General features: G+C 46.6%; 1 long non-coding RNA gene across 1 annotated transcript; it reads right to left on the bottom strand.

The window, feature by feature from the left end:
• Nucleotides 1-4815: 4815 nt before the first annotated feature.
• Nucleotides 4816-19824, bottom strand: LOC144097552 (uncharacterized). The gene is made up of 3 exons (XR_013307053.1): nucleotides 19629-19824; nucleotides 19089-19240; nucleotides 4816-4999 (listed from the first exon to the last, which is right to left on the bottom strand). It is a non-coding gene; the product is annotated as an uncharacterized LOC144097552 (long non-coding RNA).
• Between the last annotated feature and the right edge of the window lie 703 nt (nucleotides 19825-20527).

The following is a 20527-nucleotide window of genomic DNA, read 5'->3' as shown; positions in this document are numbered from 1 at the left end:
ATATGGCATGCCTTGGGCATGGCGCTCTTCTGGTGGCCATGCAGTGTCACCAGTGTGAGACCGTATGCTGTGCAGGAAGATGCGTAGCAGTCCTGTGACTGATATGCAGACTTTTCACAAAGGCAGTGCTGGCTATTACTGGTTGCGCACTTTTAATGCAAGAGCCTTAAGTGGCACTTTAATGCGATACCCGGCTATGTTGTCGATGTCCAGGAAAAGTGGTTCACAACCCCCAGTGACATCATCAGCAAAGTGAAAAATTTCTTCCGAGGGTGCAGAGAATTGAACCAAGGGCCTTCAACCCATTGGCCACAAAACCGCGTTGCTTCGTGGCAAGTAATGGTTCATTTAATGTGTTGCCCTATGACTGTATGCTAATGAGTAGGTGTGTCACTAGAAAGGAAGGAAACAATATAAATTAAAAAATGAATGTTTTTCGCCTTCAAAGCATGGAAGTAGTCTCTAGTGCCCTCCGTAATTTATTTTATCTTTGGGAGTCGCCGCTGTGGCTCATTGGTTATATGGTGCTCGGCTGCTGACCCGAAAGACTGGTTTGATCCCGGCCTCAGCAGTCTCATTTCTGTGGAGGTGTAATGCTATAGGCCCCTGTACTGTGCGATGTCAGTGCACTTTAAAGAACCCCAGGTGGTCAAAATTCCTGGAGCCCTTCACTATGGCATCCCCCATAGCCTGAGTTGCTTTGGGACGTTAAACCTCATAAACCAATCTAAACCAAAGCAAATCTTTGTGGCATTTTTTAGGACATGTTCAGAAAATTTGGGACATTAAACCCCCATATGCCCTACCTTTGCTTTGTATATGCTCATCTCCACAAACGTGAGGCCAAAGCATGGCAGATGCGAGGAGAAGCATGGACTCGGTATGCAGCAAAAGTAATGTTGCTAATTAATTACTTTTCCGTGAAATTACTGCTTGAAAGTAGTTCATTACATTACTAAATTTCCAGGCCACAAAAGTAATGAATTACGTTAGAAATTACCGAGAAAAGTAATTCAATTACTGTAATTATATTACAGTAATTTAATTGTTGTCTAGTCTGCCACGCACTGATTTCAAGGTGAATGCACACTGCTTTTCAGTGAATGTGAAATCCTGACATGATAGCTTATGCAAATGGCACGAAACAAGGCCTTTTGCATTTTTAATGCAAAGGTTTGTGCCACCTTCCCTTTTATTTTTTTGTCTCGTATGCGGGGCCTATCGAGTGGAATCTATGAGGCGCCGCTGACAGTGCTGATGAGCGGTCGCATAAGAATGAAAAGACCCGTACCAACCCATGGTCGGGCTCCTAAATTTATTCCGAAGTCTGCGTAAAGAACTATTTTTGGTTCCCTTACCCTTTGTTTCTGATCAGCATAGTTTGAACAAATTTTCGGTCACTTCATAGTTTGAAGTATCGAGGCGTCGAATGCCTGACCATTGGTACGTAGCTATATATATATATATATATATATATATATATATATATATATATATATATATATATATATATATATATATATATATATATATATATATATATATTTCCCACCCATGGTGCGAGCACAATTTGTCCCTAAACGTAATGACCGTTGTATATATTGTCTTCATCTTCAAAAGACCTGTCGAAAATCTCAAAAGTTTATTATAGCGACAAATTTATATATGAGACTGCTCAAAGGGAGCACGACTACAAAACCACCGCCGCACACATGCGTTCACTCTTGGCGCTCTTAATTCACTTCCAATAGATAGACCGAAACTTTGAGCTATAAAAGCGAGCACGAAACAACGAAAATTCACTGTGTGAGCTAGTGTTTGAGGAAGGATCGCGCATAAAAGGTTTTACCACTAAACGCACTGATCATAGTGCTTGCATGCGGCACAGCGAAACGGTGATATCAATATAAGATGGAATTCCGCATCTGGCGCTTCTAGCCCTCGCAATGAAAGGCAAGATTAATTTTTCCCTTTGCAAAACAAACATATAGTAGAACCCGCTGTTACGTTCGCGGTTGCTGCGTTTTTCCCGGTACGTTTTTTTTTTATTCATATGAGCCAAATAGTCCAGCTGCCACAGAAGCCCCTTCAACTGAAACTCGATCGCCTATATCTGTTAAATAATGCAATTATTGCATAATTCCCTTGTCGTACGTCGCGAAAGTCATCTCACGATGGTAGTTTACACCGTCCCGGAATTCGTTCAATGCGCGCGTAATGGCGACGCCGGCGAGAAAAAGCGATACTATACACGTACTCTATATAGGCACTTGTTCGCCGCTGCGTTCGGCGACGTCTGGAAGCATCCAGGCCAACGCCAAAATACTTACAGACCATGTGATTTTTTTTGCGTCTGTTGGCACAGTTACATCGACGCTGCGACACTAGAGCGAACGACAGCACAAAAACGAAACTATGCCGCGGCAGACGGCACAAACAGCGCTGTACGAAATTCGCTTGCATGGGTTCGCTTCGACAGTTTTGTTTCTGCCATCCGCTTTATTCTTGTTGCCTGCACCTTAAAATACACAATTTCTAGATTAAAATATAGCGATGATTCTATGGGATTAATGCGGTCACCGCGATAGCAGCGAAGAAGCGCACGCGTACCGCATCTTCGCACGCTCCAGGTATGCTCCCTCTTCATTGCTAAATACCTTCCACAGACAGCTGCTCAGGCTAACTGAGACTCGTCGCAGTGCGTTTCTGAAGGACGTTATTTGATTATGTCAGCTTTGTCCCCCTTTCCCTTATATATCGTGTTCATTCTACTTGATCACCATTGGATGTGCCATACTGGGCACATCCAATGTGCCCAGTATGTCCCACAAATCCTCTTGAATAACGTTGCCGTAGGCTCGCCTGATATCCAGAAATGCTATCCATAGGGGCCTGTGCCCCTTTTCAGCAATCTCTATATAATACGTCAATGGAAACAGATTGTCGATAGCTCCAACCTCCCCTGTTTCCGGAACCCATTGTGTAGCTCCCCTAGCACCCCCTCGTTCTCCACCCAAGCCGGCAGTCTGTCCTTTATAATCTGCATCACCACCCTATAAACCACACACCTCACTGCTATGGGACGGTATTTGCTTATGTCAGCTTTGTCCCCCTTTCCCCTATATATCATGTTCATTCTACTTGATCGCCATTCATCCACTATCATTTTGTTCACTAAATCTAATAATGTTTGCTTGGATTTTGGTCCTAGCTTCTACATTAACATAATCGGAATACCATCTGGTCCTGTCGACGTGTCACTAGCAACCTTCTTCTCTTTTCGTAAGGCGAGCGCATGGTTGCGCTCTGTGGAGGGCCACTGCGTCCGACACGGCCGCGCATCGAAGAGAAGTGACAGATGACGGAAAGCGCCACGCCCAGGTCCAACTTCTGCGCCACTCGACTGCGATGAGTGGCCGTGTCGGACGCAGTGGCCCTCCAGAGAGTGCAGCCACACACTCGCGTGTTCAGGGTGGACGACCCTGTAGTACGTATGGGACCGCTGCTCGCTTCGACTGAAGGATGCCTCGGGGACTGCACAACCATTATGCGACCGCTCATCAGCACTGTCAGCGGCGCCTCATAGATTCCACTCGATAGGCCCCGCATACGGTAAAATAAACTGGTCCCACGTCGTGGCAGGAACAAGAGCGCAGCTGGGGAGAGAAACTGCACTTCGAAAGCACCGTGTGACAGGGGTAGTAGACGAGTGGTTCTCCACGATGGCCACATGCAGCGCGCTGCATTGCCATGCTTCATCGGTCAGGACAGGTAAGCTGCACGGCCGTTGCGTATGCTTATATTACCGGCAGCTTTGTCGCACTGAAATACGCATTTTGACGGGAGCAAAGTGCCAGTTTGTAAATACCGTCGGTTTGAATTAAGCGATTTACCTGTCTACAGTACACACCTTACATACCCCTCTGGCAATAATGGCCCTCAGCAGCTGAGAAAAGAAAAAATTGACATTAACAGGTGATGCGAATTCACTCAGCTACCGTCCTGCTTGAGGAAGGATAGGTTACAACAGTGAGAAGACTATAAATCAAATTTAGCGAATATTTAGGGCCTCTTGTTAGCAGTTAAAGCCTGATATTACCCAGTTTGTGCACCCAAAACATAAATCACGAAAACCAGGGTAAACCCAATTCCTGCTCAAAAAGTGCCTTCAAGAGAAATGTAATTTTCCAGTGCAAGTCTCAAGCTACCGTATAGAAACTGGCAGATGTCTTGAACCTGAAGGCGATGGATAAACTGGCCATGCGATGGTTTCCATGTCATGTTGCATGGCATGAATTACCGAGGAAGACATCGTTTTCTTTATTCTCTTTTACAGTGCAGTTTCGGGTAATGCGAATTTCACAAACTGCCAGCAAGAGCCCAGTGCTACAGAATCCACCTCGTTTGCAGCGAGTTGCAATCCCAGTAGCACTGCTATCTTGCCTTTGTAAAATACCTACAAAGAACATTCAATTCAAAATGCCTCAATTACAATGTTCAGTGGGCTTCAGCACCCGTTTAGCAGTTGTCTCAAAGCAGTATGTTGGCGAAATTTTTTTTTTTCATTAGCTTTGTGGAGCATTTTCTGCTGCAATGGCATAAACAGGAAGGCAATATGCGGTTCTGCAGCAACACTTCAGACTGTGATGCGACACATGGCAAGCACTTACCTCAAAGATGAGTAGGTTGCTCAGAGGAAACAATGTGGTGGCTGGGTATGGCCTTAAAAAAAACTGCTTTGTAACACGGTTTTTCTACACAGCCAACGAAGTTGTTACTCATTTATTCATACGCTTCATCAATTACTGACAAGGCTTGTCGGTAGGAACACTTTATTTGGCAAGGAAGTCCTGGCCGACGTGGGCCTAATGCGACTCTGCCTGTAGGCCAAGGTGCAGACTTGTGGGCACAATCTTGAACCAATAGCATAGAACGGGGAATAGGTGCCTTGGACCAGAGATTGCCGCGCCATGCAAGGTCGGCTGCTGCAGTCCCTCCACTAGTGTCAGTCATTCACAGGGTTGGATGCCATGAAAAGAGAAAAAAGTATGCAAGCTCAGAACAATAAAATGTAACTAATAAACCACTAAGAGAAACCCACAAACAAATACACAAAAATAGAATGCATATGAGGAAAAAAAGATAAGGACATCTCCCAACAGGCTACAGCAGCAGCCCACGCACTCCTGTAGTGGTTTTGCGTATGGACATTAGAAAGACCCTTTAAAAAAAAGAAAAGGAACATCATTCAAGATGTGCCAGAGAAACCACACACAAAAAAATAAGTGTATACAAGGCAGAGACCAAGAATGAATAAAAACAGTCAAGACAAACAACGAAAGGGTTTCTGAAAGGCTTCTGACACTGGCACACAGGAGGTCACAAGCTCCATATGCTAAACCAAAAACCTTAAAGGGGCGGAGACATCAAATGTTTGGTTGGAGTGTTCTTAGTTTCAAACATAGCATACTCCCACCCGGTGCGTGATACGTGCTCCGCAATTCAAATACGCACATTAAATATTACCGCATTATTTATACTGAGCGATTTCGGTGTATGAGTGTCGGGGTGCATTATGACGTCACTCCCGAGGAAGAGCAGCAACCCTGGTCATGTGGGCTCCAAAAGTAATGACACAGGGACCGCTGCATCGTCTGCTCTCGTACACATGCTGTGCATATCAGGGCCTTTCGAAATGCCAGCCAGTACTGCGATATGCTTTATTTTCGAGTAGTTCAAATTATAAAACATTTGAAATTACAATACAAACATGTTTCCACAAAATGCTCTGATGAAAAGAAACATTTCACAGAAATATTTCATTCCTCTTCATAATTTATCGCATCCTAAAGCTTATTGAGCGTCTCAATGAATGAGGGAAAAACATGTAGAATGGTACAATTAGCCTGAGCCATAACTGTGTTCAGGAAAAAACATGACAGCTTGACTTTGTAAGCTGCCGAACGACAATCTTTCGGCTTTTCATTTCTCAGCCTTTTGGCGAAGATCATAACACCGAAGCGCGACCTTGTGGCAGAGCATCCTCCTCACATTCGGGAGGTGCTGTGTTCGATTCCCAGTGCCGCCGGGTACCCACCGGTTTTAAGATTTCCCCGCCATGGTGCTCGGCTCATCTAGGGTAAGATGCTTGGGAGAAGGGTCTTCGACCAAACCGTTGCCTTGATGGACCAGAGATAAGTTCCGCCGTCAAGCAACCCTAAATCCACCTCGTGCGGTAGAAGCCCATCTTTTTTTTTAACCCGTCATGCACACCTGCTGATGCGTGTGAGCCAGCCACGACGGTAGCAATCAAATACCGCCGCACTTTGCTCGAAGGGGGTTTGTGAGCGGAGAGTGCTTATGGCACATCTATCTTGAGGCTAGAGAAGTGAACGTTGTGAGTTTTGTAACTGGCACAAGGCGAGAGTTTTGGACTGCGGGTTTTAACCACGTGGAGACATTTTTGTGCCCGCATTTGACGGTAATTTTCAGGCGCAGGCTATCCTTCCCACGCAGTGTGCAGCCCTGGAGAGCCGAGCACTAGGCCGGGGGACCGCCTGTTCCTATTGGATTAATTGGCTGGTGGACCGGAGGCCACGGGAATCGTACCCACGACCTCCCGTAGCCGAGGCGAGCACTCAAGCATGAGGCCACGGCTGCGGTGGAGATGCTCTTGTCACAGTTCAGACACTGAAAAGGCGTATGACGTGATGTGGCATTGTTGAAAAACATTAATGACACAAAAAAGCGATGAACAGCAGCTTACGCTACAACAAGAGTGAGAGCATTAACATGACGACCTCTTCCACACTTTCTTGTGACACCTCCAGCTGTGGAATGCTGCCCCAGATGCAGCATTCTTAACGGGACATGGCCCACTTAACTCTAGTGTATGGGTTTCACCACGCTGGAATCCCTGGCCGTAACGGACCCACAGATGCTGGCACATTTCAACTAGGAATCTGTGCTGAAATTTCAGCAGCTGTTTTCCTTCTCACTGGACAAAAAGTGCCTGACTGATCCGGACTCTTAAATTTGGAAGTTTGTTAAAATTATGCTCACAAGTTTTTGTTTTGTTTTAATGGTTCATAAGAGTGGTGGCCATATGTGCTGACATTACATGTGCTTTCACAAAAGAACAAAACTCTTTGAGAAAATTTTGGAAAATTTCTAAACGGAACACTCTGCATGCTTTCAGGGACTCCACACACTGTTCATTGTACTGCAAAAGAATATTTCAGGCTTTCAAGAAGGAACCCTTGAACAAGAGGGCTGACAAAGGTTGGTTTGCTCATCATTGAGAAGCACTGCCTTTCCAATGAAGGCACACTCTGGTATCCCTTTCGATAGCAGCAATGCCACAGGACAAGCACCAAGCATTTCCACAAAAAGTAACAGCTTTTTACGACCTCGTCATCAAAGCTCGAACCGCAGAGAAACTAGCCTCTGTTTATTTCTGCAATAGGCTACAAGATTGACGAGGCCTGAGAGCAAGATTTACAGATCGATTTTGATGCCACACCGGGGTGGCGTGGCACCTCGCATCAGTATACTGAAAGCGCATGAATTCTGCACATTCCTATGACTGCGACTTATTCCACAGAAAATACTTTTGAACGTAGCTGTGTCTATTCATATGCACCAGACCAAACTTAAAGGGACACTGAGGAGAAATTGAAGTTGGCTTGTATCGATAGAATACCAGCTCCTGATCACAAAATCGCCGCTCTTACTGAAAACAAAGCTCTTGTAAGGTAGAAAATAGCAGGAACCAAAATACAGGTATCGCCACCCCAGGCCAATCTCGCAAGTACAAGCGTGGTGACACCATAGGACAAGAGACGCCACCTTGGAGGAATTTTCCATCCTACTTGGTTTCGCGAATCTCTGAGGCTGACAAAGGTAGGTTGCGCAGATCAATATTGAAGTAAGTTTTGTTTTAAAACCAATAGTGCACTTTTATCACACAAGGAAGGCAGGCAAAAGACAACCTGAATGTTGGAAGCAAAGAAAACGGATGCCTGGCGGCGCCACAGGCGGCCAGGAGAGTTTCGATTTGTTATGGCGCTTCGCGTCTATGAGCTTTGCGTGCCCCGTGGTTTTGTTTTTGACGCGCTTCGATTTACAAGCGCCGAACAGCAGAGGAACTCCAAGTGCCGCTTCAAGTGCTAGTTAATCTTTGAAGGAGCCTGTTAAGGCTTGTCAGATGATCGCCACGGTCGATGAAAAGCTATGATGGCACGATGGTCGGTGATCGTACAAGGCAGCACTTGTGTATTTGCACGCTTGCCCGGCGAAGCATTCCCGGCTGTGCCAGTCAACTTCAAACTACCTAACAGAAATCGTTTATTAGGGACGGGAGACACGGTACAAGGCAGTTCAGAAAAATTGCTGATGGCCTAGCTCTGTTAGGCCAGGATATACCTAGCGAAAGCGCGGAGATTTCTGCATCAGAAGAGTGCATCCACTAGATGCGCCTTTATTGATGGCTGTAACTTGAGCCGTCGTGGCGGAGCGGTAGCGCTTCTGCCTCAAACGCCGAAGGCCCTGGTTCGATTCCGAACCTCGGCACTGGACTTCTTTTCTTTTATTTAATGAGTGGGCGGGGGGTTTCAGTGGCTCCCATGGATGCCGCCGCTGAATACGTTGGTTAGCGATTAAGCGCAGGCTCTGTCAAGGCGCGTTTATGCTGCGGCGAGGAGCGCGCGCTCCCTGCACGGCGAAGTCACGTCGGTCAAAGCGAGACCCTCTATACTCCAACTGTGCTTGACCGCCGGCGCGTTCGGCGGCTTCGGCGCAGTCTGACCGCATTGGCGGGGAGATTGGAGCATGTATCTATTTCGCGCCGAGAGCGCCAGCCGCCGCCGGCCCGGCCAGACTGATTTGGCTCCGCGGCGAGGTGCGCGTTATATTCAATAGCTGCGGCAGTTCGGCGGAGCTGTTCTTTTCGAGCTCGGCTATTTTAATCTATTCACAGTACATATCTGAAGGTACATGCAAGTTGGCGAGAGAGCCAGATCCAGTGGACCCGTTGGACCTAGCGGAAGCCGTTGAAGCGTCGTGCGCCGGCCTTGGTTTCAAGCCGCTGACTTTAAATGCGACCGCCCTCGAGCACCCATTTGTTTTTTGTGGCAAAAAAATAAATAACTTGGCCCTTGCAACCGTGGGAGACCTCGAAACTGCCTGCTGCGCCGTGCAACCGCTCCGTTCAAGGAATCACAATCCGTTGGCCCCAAAGCCCCGGCCAGCCTCCGATGGGCGCAACGCACCCCTCGCGACTCCCCGCACTGGGGTTATGATATTTAGTTTGCAACGGCTGCTCTCTGAGGAAGGGGGAAACCACCCGCCGGCGCCTAACCAAACCATGCTCCCTCAAAAGCATCGCACGCTCCGTGGGGCTGAGGTCGCTGAAATGCAGGCCAGAGTTTTTGCGATAACTACGTCGTCGGGTTCGGGAACAGGATCCATCGTAACGCTGGCAAGACGGCGGTGCAAACGTAAACGAAGCAACGGTGGCGACCCCCGATAGATGCCTTCAACGTGCGGCAGCGGTAGCTTTCATTTCAGCAGCTGCTAGACCGCACCGCTAGCCACCAGAAATCACGGAGTCTCCGTTTACGTCACGTTTCACGTCACTCCGTTCTGTGTCGTCATAAGAGTTCTCGAGTTTGAATCGGAGCGGCGGAAAAAAATTTTTCAACTTCGAATCCAAATTTCTTTTAAATAAATGCATCTTTCGCTCCCGGACAAGCGGCAAGAAAGCCATGAAATGCCGAACTATCAGATATTGCTAACAAAAAAATTTTGATAGGTTTCTCCTCAGTGTCCATTTAATGAGGAGTGTGGCAACCTGTACAGAACCAACTAGTACCGTATTTACGCGCATAATTTGCACACCCTTAACTTATCACCCGGGTTTACAAAAAAATTTTTTTTACTCACATTTTACGCACCGTGCTGCGCTAGACCACCATCATGCACGCGGGCTCTTCCCAGTAGCATTCGACTATTACGCGTGTTTGTTCGGAAGGCTTTTTGAATCTATTGTGCACTGGGCATTCATGGTGGTGTCGGGCCGCTGTTACAATCGCGGTGGCACCAGCGGCATCGCCACTCGGAACGGCCAGCAGCGCTTTCAGGGAGGATCAGCAGCTGATAGAAGAACCAACACCACTGTTTGTTTGGCTGATGCATGTGACTCGACTGCCGGCTACGCTTTTCTCTGTCGGCTTGTGTTTGTTTGTTCGGTCGTGTCTTGCGATGGGATATCACAACTATACGGCAAGTTTCGAATTGCTTGTCAGCGCCTTATCATGGCGCGGAGCGGCGAAACCAGCAAGAGTAACCGAGTGCGCACAAGTTTGTCCATAGACGACAATCGTTGTGTCGGCAAACTTGTGTGCATGCGGTTATTCTCGCTGGCTTCTCAGCTGCGCGCCGTGATAAGGCGCTGACAAGCAGTTTGGTCGATATTCGCGCAGTACTATTAAAGAATTGTGTGGTCTGATAATTGATTTATTGATTCGCGGTTGCTTTCCCAGACGAAGTTGCGAAAGCAAACTTACGGAATCCGGAACTATCGAACAATTGGCTGGCTTTTTTTCGGGGGCCGGCCAGCATAGGGTTCGGGTGCTGACGTGTTTGCAGCAACTTACACTATACCTATATTGCGTTATGACCTTTGTGGAGTTTTAAAGTCGCGCTCGCGAAATCCCCACGTAATTTGCGCACCCCCTTCTTAGAGCCCAAATTTCTGAATAAAAAGTGCGCAAATTATGTGCGTAAATATGGTATATACAATGCTCACTTAATTGAAGACAAGAAAAAGACAGCTAAAACAGACAGGCTGCCATGCCTAATACTCATTAGAAGCAAAACTATGTCATGCCAATAAGAACGGACCGTGTGCTGGACACTCACAGTATCGTTTAAACTCGCAGCAGACCTCTGCGTTAATTTCAGTCCGTCCTTTTCCGAGACTTGACCACTTTCTTGATGGTATCCCTCACAACTGCCCGATTTTTCCAGGTAAACGAAATTCCTTTTGACAATTCAAGGTTGCTAGACACCCTTTAAAACCGTCACAGCCCTTCAAAGAAATACAGTAGAACCTTGCTGTTCTGTTCTTGGTTTGTGTAATCTGCAGTATCACAAAACCAAAAATTGCGCGTGTTGTGCTATTTTTATTCACAATACAAATCCTGGAAAACTTTTTGAAACGATTCCCTGGTATACATGTCCATAATTTTGCCAAATTCTGACCACATGAGCCATTCAGAGACCAAGAGAAAATGCCAGCCAAGCTAGTCATCATCTTTGGATGCTTGGCCCACATGCAACTGAGCACTGCGGAGAAGACGCCGCTGCTGCTCTGCACAAAGGCAAGGACACAAAGCATCTTAAGAGCAGCTGCGGCTCTTCCACAATGCACAAGTGTAACGGGACAAAGTATCTGAGAACGGTAAGAAAAAGTTGACGGACTGGACATGCCATGAAACTTCCCCCCCATGGAAAACAAAAATATGGAAACAGCTTGCAAGCGCTAGCAAAGGAACTTTTCAAAATTTGCGCCAACACATTCACAAAAGTTTTATTGAAGTGAAAGTGCCAATAAATGCCAGGGACTAGGAAATGGCGCAAAACCTGGACATAGAGACAGTCACGTGCAGACCAGCAAAAAATTTTTTCATAGGGGCTAATTCAAGCTTATTGCTAAAACATTGCATTCGTAACATCAAAAAAAAAACATGAAGGGGGAGAGAAAAAATAAAAGGGAAGGTGGCACAAACCTTTGCCTTAAAAATGCAAAAGGCGTTGTTTCGTACCATTTGCAAAAGCTATCATGTCAGGATTTCGCATTCATTGAAAAGCAGTGTGCAATCACCTTGAAATCAGTGTGTGGCAGATTAGCCTCGCGCTTGGGAGATGAGCATATACAAAGCAAAGATGCAGTTTATGGGGGTTTAACGTCCCAAAGCAATCGACTATGGCTATGAGGGATGCTATAGTGAAGGGCTCCGGTAATCTTGATCACCTGGGGTTCTTTAACGTGCACTGACATCGCACAGTACATGGGCCTATAGCATTTCGCCTCTCCCGAAATGAGACTGCCGCAGACGGGATGAAACCAGAGTCTTTAGGGTCAGCAGCCGAGCACCATATAACCAATAAGCCACCGCGGCAACTCCCAAAGCAAGAATTACGGACACACTAGAGACTACTTTCATGCTTTGAAGGCGAAAAACATTCACTTTTTAATTTACATTGTTTCCTTCCTTTCTAGTGACACACCTACTCATTAGCTTATTGTCATAGGGCAACACATACATTAAATGAATCATTACTTGCCAAGAAACAACGCGGTTTTGTGGCCGATGGGTTGTGTGATCACCTCGTAATTTGAAGGCCCTGGGTTCAATTCTCTGCACCCTTGGAAGAAATTTTTCTCTTTGCTGACGATGTCATTGGGGGTTATGGACCACTTTTCCTGGACATCGACAACCATGCCGGGTATCGATGTTAATGTGCCACTTAAGGCTTGTGCCTTAAAAGAGTGCAAGTAGTAATAGCCAGCACCCCAGGGAAGCATGCGGACGAGAGGTGCGCGCAGGCATCAGCACTGCCTTGGTGAAGAGTCTGCATATCAGTCACAGGACTGCTACGCATCTCCCTGCACTGCATAAGGTCTCACACACAAACGCACTGCATGGCCACCAGGAGAGCTCGATGACCAAGGTATGCCATATGGCACCTTCACGCAGACGCACTGCGAGTGCTTGAGCAAGTACTTTGACACTGACAAAAAGTCAAAAGAAAGTTGGCCACGAGTTGTCGGGTTTTTGTGGCCTCACCTGAGGCCGTATTTCTAACTCAAGGGCAAGATAGGCAACAGCGTCCCAGCGACATGCAATGTATTTCCACCAACTTGCCTCCAGAACAAATCAATTGAACAGCAGAATTGGCAGCTTCTCGAGCGCCTGTGCACTTCTGGGATGATGCGTGGATAAGCAGTCACTGCACCCCCGCTGTTTACGCGAATGACAAATTCTTCAAAATCAGGATGGTGGGACCATATTACACATTGAACAATGTACTTCTGATTGAAGAATGATATGACAAAGACCTCATCTACATCAGCAAAGCGGCAGTTCAAATTGACTAAAAAGGTGAAAAATTTCTGACGCCCCTTTTCAAGCTCAGTGGCGGTGCAAACAAAAACAAAAAACCCTAGAAATTTTGCACAAACTATGGCCAATGCGCAACATTTCAGCATCGAAACGAAGTAATTTTCATTACTTAAGGCAGCTAATTGTAATGTAATGCCATTACTTTGAGACCAGTAATTTGTAATGTAATTACTTCTGTGATTTATAGGAAAGTAATTAGTAATGTAATTTAATTACTTTTCAAAAGTAATTTTGCCACGTATGGTGTGTGGTCAGCGGCTGCCTAGGGAACTTCGCAGTGTCCTTAAGTTCTTACGCAAACAATGACACACCACCCAGTTTCCTATTAGTGACAATGTTCATGAGGAAATGGAATATTGTGACAAAGACGACGAAGCTGGCTGTGGTGCATTACAGAGCACTCGCGCTAGGCCAACGGCCATTAAATTATATCTCTGCCATCGTTCATCGCAACTCACTCTTTGGAGAGCCACCACGTAACAATATTATACACCACACAGCATTTGCATTGGAGGGAATGGCCAAGAGCATTTTCCATTTGGTTTTCTGCGTGTTAAAGGAATATATACACGTAACTTTGGTGGCATGTTTTCTTCTCTACAATGATGCATAAAATACTACTACGCATGAATCACCATGTGATATTTGCCCACGGCCGCTAAATAATTTATAATTTTTTCTGTCGTGCTGTTTCGGTTTCAACAGCCGAACAATGGCTGTGACGTCAGAGTACTTTTGTGTCACGTGAGGCATAGAAAAACGCCGATATAATCGCTGCTTCATCGTTATAATTTACTGCAGGGCTGAAGCCAGCCTTGCTCAAGGGCTGGAATGACAACAAATGTGGAAGCAGCGATTATATTGCATTTTTATGCCTCACGTGACCTGTAGGCACACGTTAGCATCAAGGTCCTCATTCGGCTGTTGAAACTGAGACCGAAACAGCACGAGAAAGAAATGCTATTATAAATTATTTAGTGGTTATAGGAGAATACCAGGTGGTAATCCATGTATAACAACGCCTTACGCATCGTTACAAACAAAAAACACGCACCCAAAAGTTAGGTGTCTATACTCCTTTAATTCTTTAGACCCACCATTCTGCTTACTGATCTTGCTTTGCAGTTCATCTGCTGAGCGACTTAGAGATATCACCTGAGAATTGCAGATTACTAAAATATTCTCCATTAACTCTTATCCCCACTTTTCCCAATCCAGGCCTCAGAATAGAGCAGGTATTCCTAAATACGTCCTGTCTACAGGAGGTATTTTGTTGCAGAGGACGCATTGCGGAGACTCATTTTTTTTTCTGCATGATTGGTGATGGATTAGACAATGCAGCCCAAGACTTCTTCAGCACAGTTTGGTATCGACACTGTTGCTTCCATCACTGGCAAAACGCCATCCAATGAAAGTAACGCCTACATGGAAGCTGAAGACAGCTAAACTTGTACTGTTGGAAAAAACCATGCGTGCTAGACACTTGCTTGTTCACTCAAATACGGCCTAATAGAGCAGCTGGGACACAGGACCTGGCTTACATATCTTCGAGGCTGCACTCGTAGCTATGTGATTAAAAGGTTTCGCCTGCACATTCTTTGAAATGCCTCAGGTATCATCTTTTACCAGGTCAACGGATACACTCAGGCTGCTTTCAGTTTGGGCATATTGTTAAGTGGCGACCAGCCGAATCATAAGCGGCGATGAATGATCGCAGTGAGATCATTCTAATGGCCGCTCGCCTATAGCGCGACCTTTTTGTTCCCGCGCCACTGCCAGCTTCGTCGTTTTAGTGAGACTACCCGGGGCTGCCGAGCGATTGTCCCAATAGTGAATAGAAGACACCGATGGAGAGACGGCTCAGTGGAGATGGGTTCAGAGGAGGATGGTACATGGCATGGGGGGAAGTGCTGGCCGCCAGGATGAAAGATATGTGTGAATGAATCCTGGTCGACGAAGCTTCCGGGACAAAGGTCGCCAGTAGTCGACGGTCGAAGCCCTTGAATGCACCGAATGGCATGGGCAGGGGGACAGTGTCCTCACGTGTGGGCGGTGTCTCGGGTCGCGGCAGCGTTGTCATGTCAACATGCCTTGTGGTCAGTGCAGGGGACGGGACTGGGGTGAGCGGCGAGGTCGGTTCAGGTTCGGCGGGCTGGGGCAGAGCAGGGCGAACCAGGTGCATACGGCCGATGATAACGGCAGGCGGAGGACTCTGAAGATCCAGTACCAGGATGGGGATGATACCCCGCATCTCACACCAAATGTTGAGTGGCGACCAGCCGAATAATAAGCGGCGATAAATGATGGCAGCGAGAAGATTTTAATGGCCGCTCGCCTATAACGTGACTTTTCCGTTCCTGCACCACAGCCAGCTTCGTCGTCTTCGTGACAATATTGCTGCTTTGCACAGCTTTTCCACAGTGCCGCGAGGTATGCCTTAACGAGGTTTTACTGTACCTGTGAGTACTAACGTTGCTGAATTTGATGCGCCTCAATGTGAAATCTGAACCAATTCATACACCTCCTACAGTAAAGCCCATGATTCAACTATAAAATTGAAGGCCTGATCTATTGCTATGCGATGCATTCAAAACAGGTGGTGCCCTTGATGGTCTCACAGATAACTTTGACCACAATGGCAACAAAGGCATCAAAGGTTGCTTCCAAACTATAGCTCTCCACCATTCGTGGCATGTTTTCCGTTGCTCTACTATCTTTCTCCATAGTGGCCCACTCATAACTCACCTCAGTTCTGACTGCGGGGCCAATCCAGCAAACAAGTCTTACGCAGTACTGTTAGGATGGACCTTATGGCCATGCCACTGCTCTAATTATACCCTACCACTTTCGCTCGGCCCCATGGCGACATTCCTAACAGAGGTGGGGGAAGGAGGAAGTTGGAGCACCATGAAAGCCAAATGTACAACAAGGACGTAGTGCAGTGGCCTCGATCAAAGCTCTTGCCCTAGCTCAAACAGCACAGGTACTTCTGGTCGAGCTTACAACTTCGTCATGCCCGAGTTGACAGCTCACATCAAAACACACACATCGAAACATTTTTAATTACACACGCCAACAATGCCACATCTATTAAGATACGGAAGATGATGTTAAGCCATCTATGCCCTAACCAACCCAAAATTCTTACCACTGTCAAGTAGATGACCTCGATTCTCTTCGGCAATACATCCAGCTCATTACTGTTCACAGCTATGGTAAACTGTCATTTTTACCTCTCAGATTTTCTCATCAAGAGGCACAAGGGCAATTCGTTAACTGTCTGGTTCTTGGGACCAAGTGACATTAAGCAATCACTACAAGCACTGGACAAACGCTCCCTGAAGGGGCCACTGAAAATCTTGCACCAAAGTTGCAAATTATACTGTTTGAAAGGGCACTACTTTTTTTTATTTATTTCTACCTCAAAGGCCCACAAGGGAGTATATTACATGAGGGGTGGGCTGACATGTATTAGAACCTCCTGTCACAGAATTTTTTCAGAAAAGGCAAACTGGAGAGTTAAAAACATAACAGCGCGGAAAACGGGGACTTCAAGGGTAGAAAACACAGGACAAGCGCTTGTCCTGTGTTTTCTACCCTTGAAGTCCCCGTTTTCCGCGCTGTTAATTTTTTAAATATGTATCACCAACTCGCCCGCCTTGCTATCGTGTAGAAGAGCTAAACTATTCATCCACATCCTTGAGGTTTTTTTGCTCCCATAATTCCTACTGCACTAGAAGCAGTGTGTTGGTGCTTGAAACTGAATGCCACACACCCATATGCATGCAGCAGACATCCTTTACCAGCATAGCACCACGTAAGATCATGTCAATGCCTCATTTGGGGGCAAGGGGTGCAAGCACACAGAACAGTAGGAACAAAACACAAGCACTAATGTGTGAGCCATTCCTGTGCTCCGTCTTTTGGGCTACATGTCTCAAGATGAACAACCCCATCCCCATTTTCCTCAAAAAGTGAAACTACAACGAACATCTACTGTTAACTTGTGAAAACAAAATGACAAACATAGAAGGAAGAACATAAACATGTCTCGTCTTTGTGTTTCTTTGTATTCTTCAATTACGGGAACTACTTCCTCGTTCAGCTACCTGTCTTACCTACATTCGTCTGCGATTTCTCGCCTCTCGCCACTGTTTCACAGCAGGAGGCCCACCTTCAAAATTATAACTTGCTACAGTCGAACCCGGATATATCGAATTCGACGGGGATCGGAAAATAGTTCGATATAGCGAAAATTCGATATACAGATATAGGCCAAAAAAGCACTCGCGATCATAAAAAATTGTGGCTTACCAATTGGAACAGCCGCGAATCACATAGCATGTGCACACAATATGAAAGCGCTTTATTTCACGGAAAAAAAATCACTAATTTTGGGCTGCTTTTTCCTCTGGGAAATAAAGTTTAAAACACTAGTTTCAATCTTCTCGAGACTGTCTAGGTGCGAGAGCCCAGTGCCTTCCATTTCGCCGCAACAGCGCCGAATCAGGCTGAACGCTGACGCCAGTTCAGTGGCTGTGCACGGACGCGTTTCTTCGAAAACACAGTTGCCCTGGTTGTCGCTGGAATCACTGTCTTGAACGCCAGCTATTCTGGCCACAATGTCCTCATCAGCGAGGTCGGCTACCGCTTGAACTTCGCTGTCAGCGTTAATGAAGTCATCAACAGTAACTTCGGGCGGGACGGTGCCGGAAAAATTGGACAAGTCGCGGAACGCGTCCTCCAAGCACTCATCATCATCTAAAGCTTCCGGACATTCATCTCTAGCCACTTCAAGGCCTGCCTTGCCAAAACAGTTGGCTACTGTGGCCTGCTTCACGTCGCCCCAAGCGCCGGTAATCATCTGGATCGCGCCAAGCAGGTCAATCTTGAGATCGGTTCCCATGCGGAGGTTTATGAGGAGCCGTTGAATAAGTCGCTTCCGATAGCCTACCTTGAATGCCTTTATGATACCCTGGTCGAGGGGCTGCAGTCTCGCTGTGGTGTTCGGCGGGAGAAACTTCAATTCGATGTGCTGCAGCTTGCAAGTTGTTTGATGGGCCGAACAGTTGTCTACCAGAAGGCAAATTCGTAAGTAGCCTGTGTGTATACATGAAACAATTTTTTTTTCCTGTGAAACGACAATTTCCTAGAGCAGGTTCATGGTAAGACTTCTTTGCGATTTGCTGCTTGAAAATTCTTCCAAGTGTTTCAGGATTTTGGTGGTCGTTGGCGTCGGCAGCATGCAGTTGGCTGCAATTTCGTGACAAACAGCAAGGCTATCAATCGGGCCTGCACTCGACCATTCGTTTAGGAAGCGGACAGTGCCAAGCTGCATTTGAACCATCTGAACTGACACTGCATGCTACCGGCACCACCGTGCAACTTCACAGAACTAGTGCAGAGAGTGCAGCCAAATCAAAGAAACCTATCATGACCACAATCTTAGCAAAGTGGTAGTTTGGGCTTGTTGGTATAGCATATCAGAAGACATAGCGCAGCACAACGGGACAAAGAAAAGGAGCACACTGGACGAGCACTTATCCTGTGTGCTCCTTTTCTCTGTCCCATTGTGCTGTACTATGTCTTTTTCTAATATCACCACAATGACCTGTCACACACTACAACAGTGCCTTGTGAGCTTTATGCACCTCACAAGCTTCCAAACAGTCAAAGGACATCATGCACATTGTCCACAGTGTTAATCTCTTTAAGGCCTCTTTACAACATCAGCTGTAAAAAGGTCTTAAGATTAGAGGCCTTAAAAGGAAGCATGATTTTCCAGTTGCCTCCATGATAGTTGGCCACCTAAGTCCAAACACCTTACCCACGTAAAACAGATGTTCGGTGCAGGTGGCACAGCACTCATTTTAAAATCATCACAGAAGGTAGAGGGCTCACCTTGTGGCGCCTTAAAGCCTTTGCTGCCTCAGCATTTTAACGTCCCATTTCTTCAGCCTCTGCGCCAACAAGTGAACGCCGGACTCGAAGCAGGAATCGGGAAGGCCCGTGCATACCAGAAAACTGCCTGCAAGTTTTTCAAGTGCTGTCGTCTGAAATAAATATGAATTTAAAAGAAGAACATGTTTCCCTCTGCAGACACCAAAGCGTAATCGCTTATCTCGCCCCAATTTTTGCACCTGTTTTAGAAAGCGAATTGTAACAAGAGCACACACAGACTTTCCCAGCCGCGGGGCCACAAAATATCGGACCGCGTACAAAACTCATCGCACAAACGGTTAATTCAACTCACGACCGGCTTTATTAGTGGTTCAACTAGACTGTTGTCAAAAGTTTCCCGCCTTTTTTCGGGAGCACGCAAAAGCTGGCAATTATGCGTTACCATGAGTTACGTTAGGCTGGGCTGACAAAAGATATAAAAACACGCTCAGCGCTTGCTCTTTTCCATAGACCTGCACAGAGCTTTTGAGCAGAACTTACGATAAAACAGATGAGTCTTTCCCTCCGGGCCTTTGAATCCTCTGGCGGGCAAGCGGGCTCCGTGCTAGTCCTGGGTTATCTGCTAACACAAAATATTCGGGCGCAAGGAAGTTGACAACGGAATGCCGAGTGTCAGATAACAGGCAATTGCTCAGTATGTGCATGCCAAAAGATAGAAAGAACAAATTACTCACGTGCAACACGATCGCACGCCCGTCCCGCCGACCGGCCTCGGCTCGGCTCAAACATGGCTCAAACAGCAAAAAAACTGGCGGACGTGACGTCTTTTCTTCAAACCGGATGCGACGTCATGGGTTGAAATAACGCTTGCGTTATTTCGACTTCCCGGGTTCGAACCCGACCGCGGCGGCTGCGTTTTTATGGAGGGAAAACGCTAAGGCGCCCGTGTGCTGTGCGATGTCAGTGCACGTTAAAGATCCCCAGGTGGTCGAAATTATTCCGGAGCCCTCCACTACGGCACCTATACTTCCTTTCTTTCACTCCCTCCTTTATCCCTTCCCTTACGGCGCGGTTCAGGTGTCCAAAGATATATGAGACAGATACTGCGCCATTTCCTTTCCCGAGAAAAACCAATTATTATTATTTCGACCAGTGGCCTCATTTTACAGCACAAAGGAAGGAGAACTCTCAGAAAGTCATAAAGAAGCTGCAGACCCCTTTGCAATGATCAGTTCAGCTAGTATAGATATGCACTAATTACGAACACATAAGATCGATGACATTCTTTTTAGCTCTAATCTGGATACTGTCGATGTCTAGATCTTTACTGTTCTTGAACCATAAAACGTGGTGTTCACTTCTGCTGTCCTGTCACTTGATCTGCGCCATTATTCCGTTAAGCATGTCTGACCAACATGCCCAATCCTTTACGCTTCTTG

The sequence above is a fragment of the Amblyomma americanum genome, chromosome 7 (assembly GCF_052857255.1).
Source record: "Amblyomma americanum isolate KBUSLIRL-KWMA chromosome 7, ASM5285725v1, whole genome shotgun sequence".
Classification (NCBI taxonomy): domain Eukaryota; kingdom Metazoa; phylum Arthropoda; class Arachnida; order Ixodida; family Ixodidae; genus Amblyomma; species Amblyomma americanum.
The sequence above is the reverse complement of the archived record's forward strand: the minus strand, read 5'-3'. Positions and strand labels throughout refer to the sequence as shown.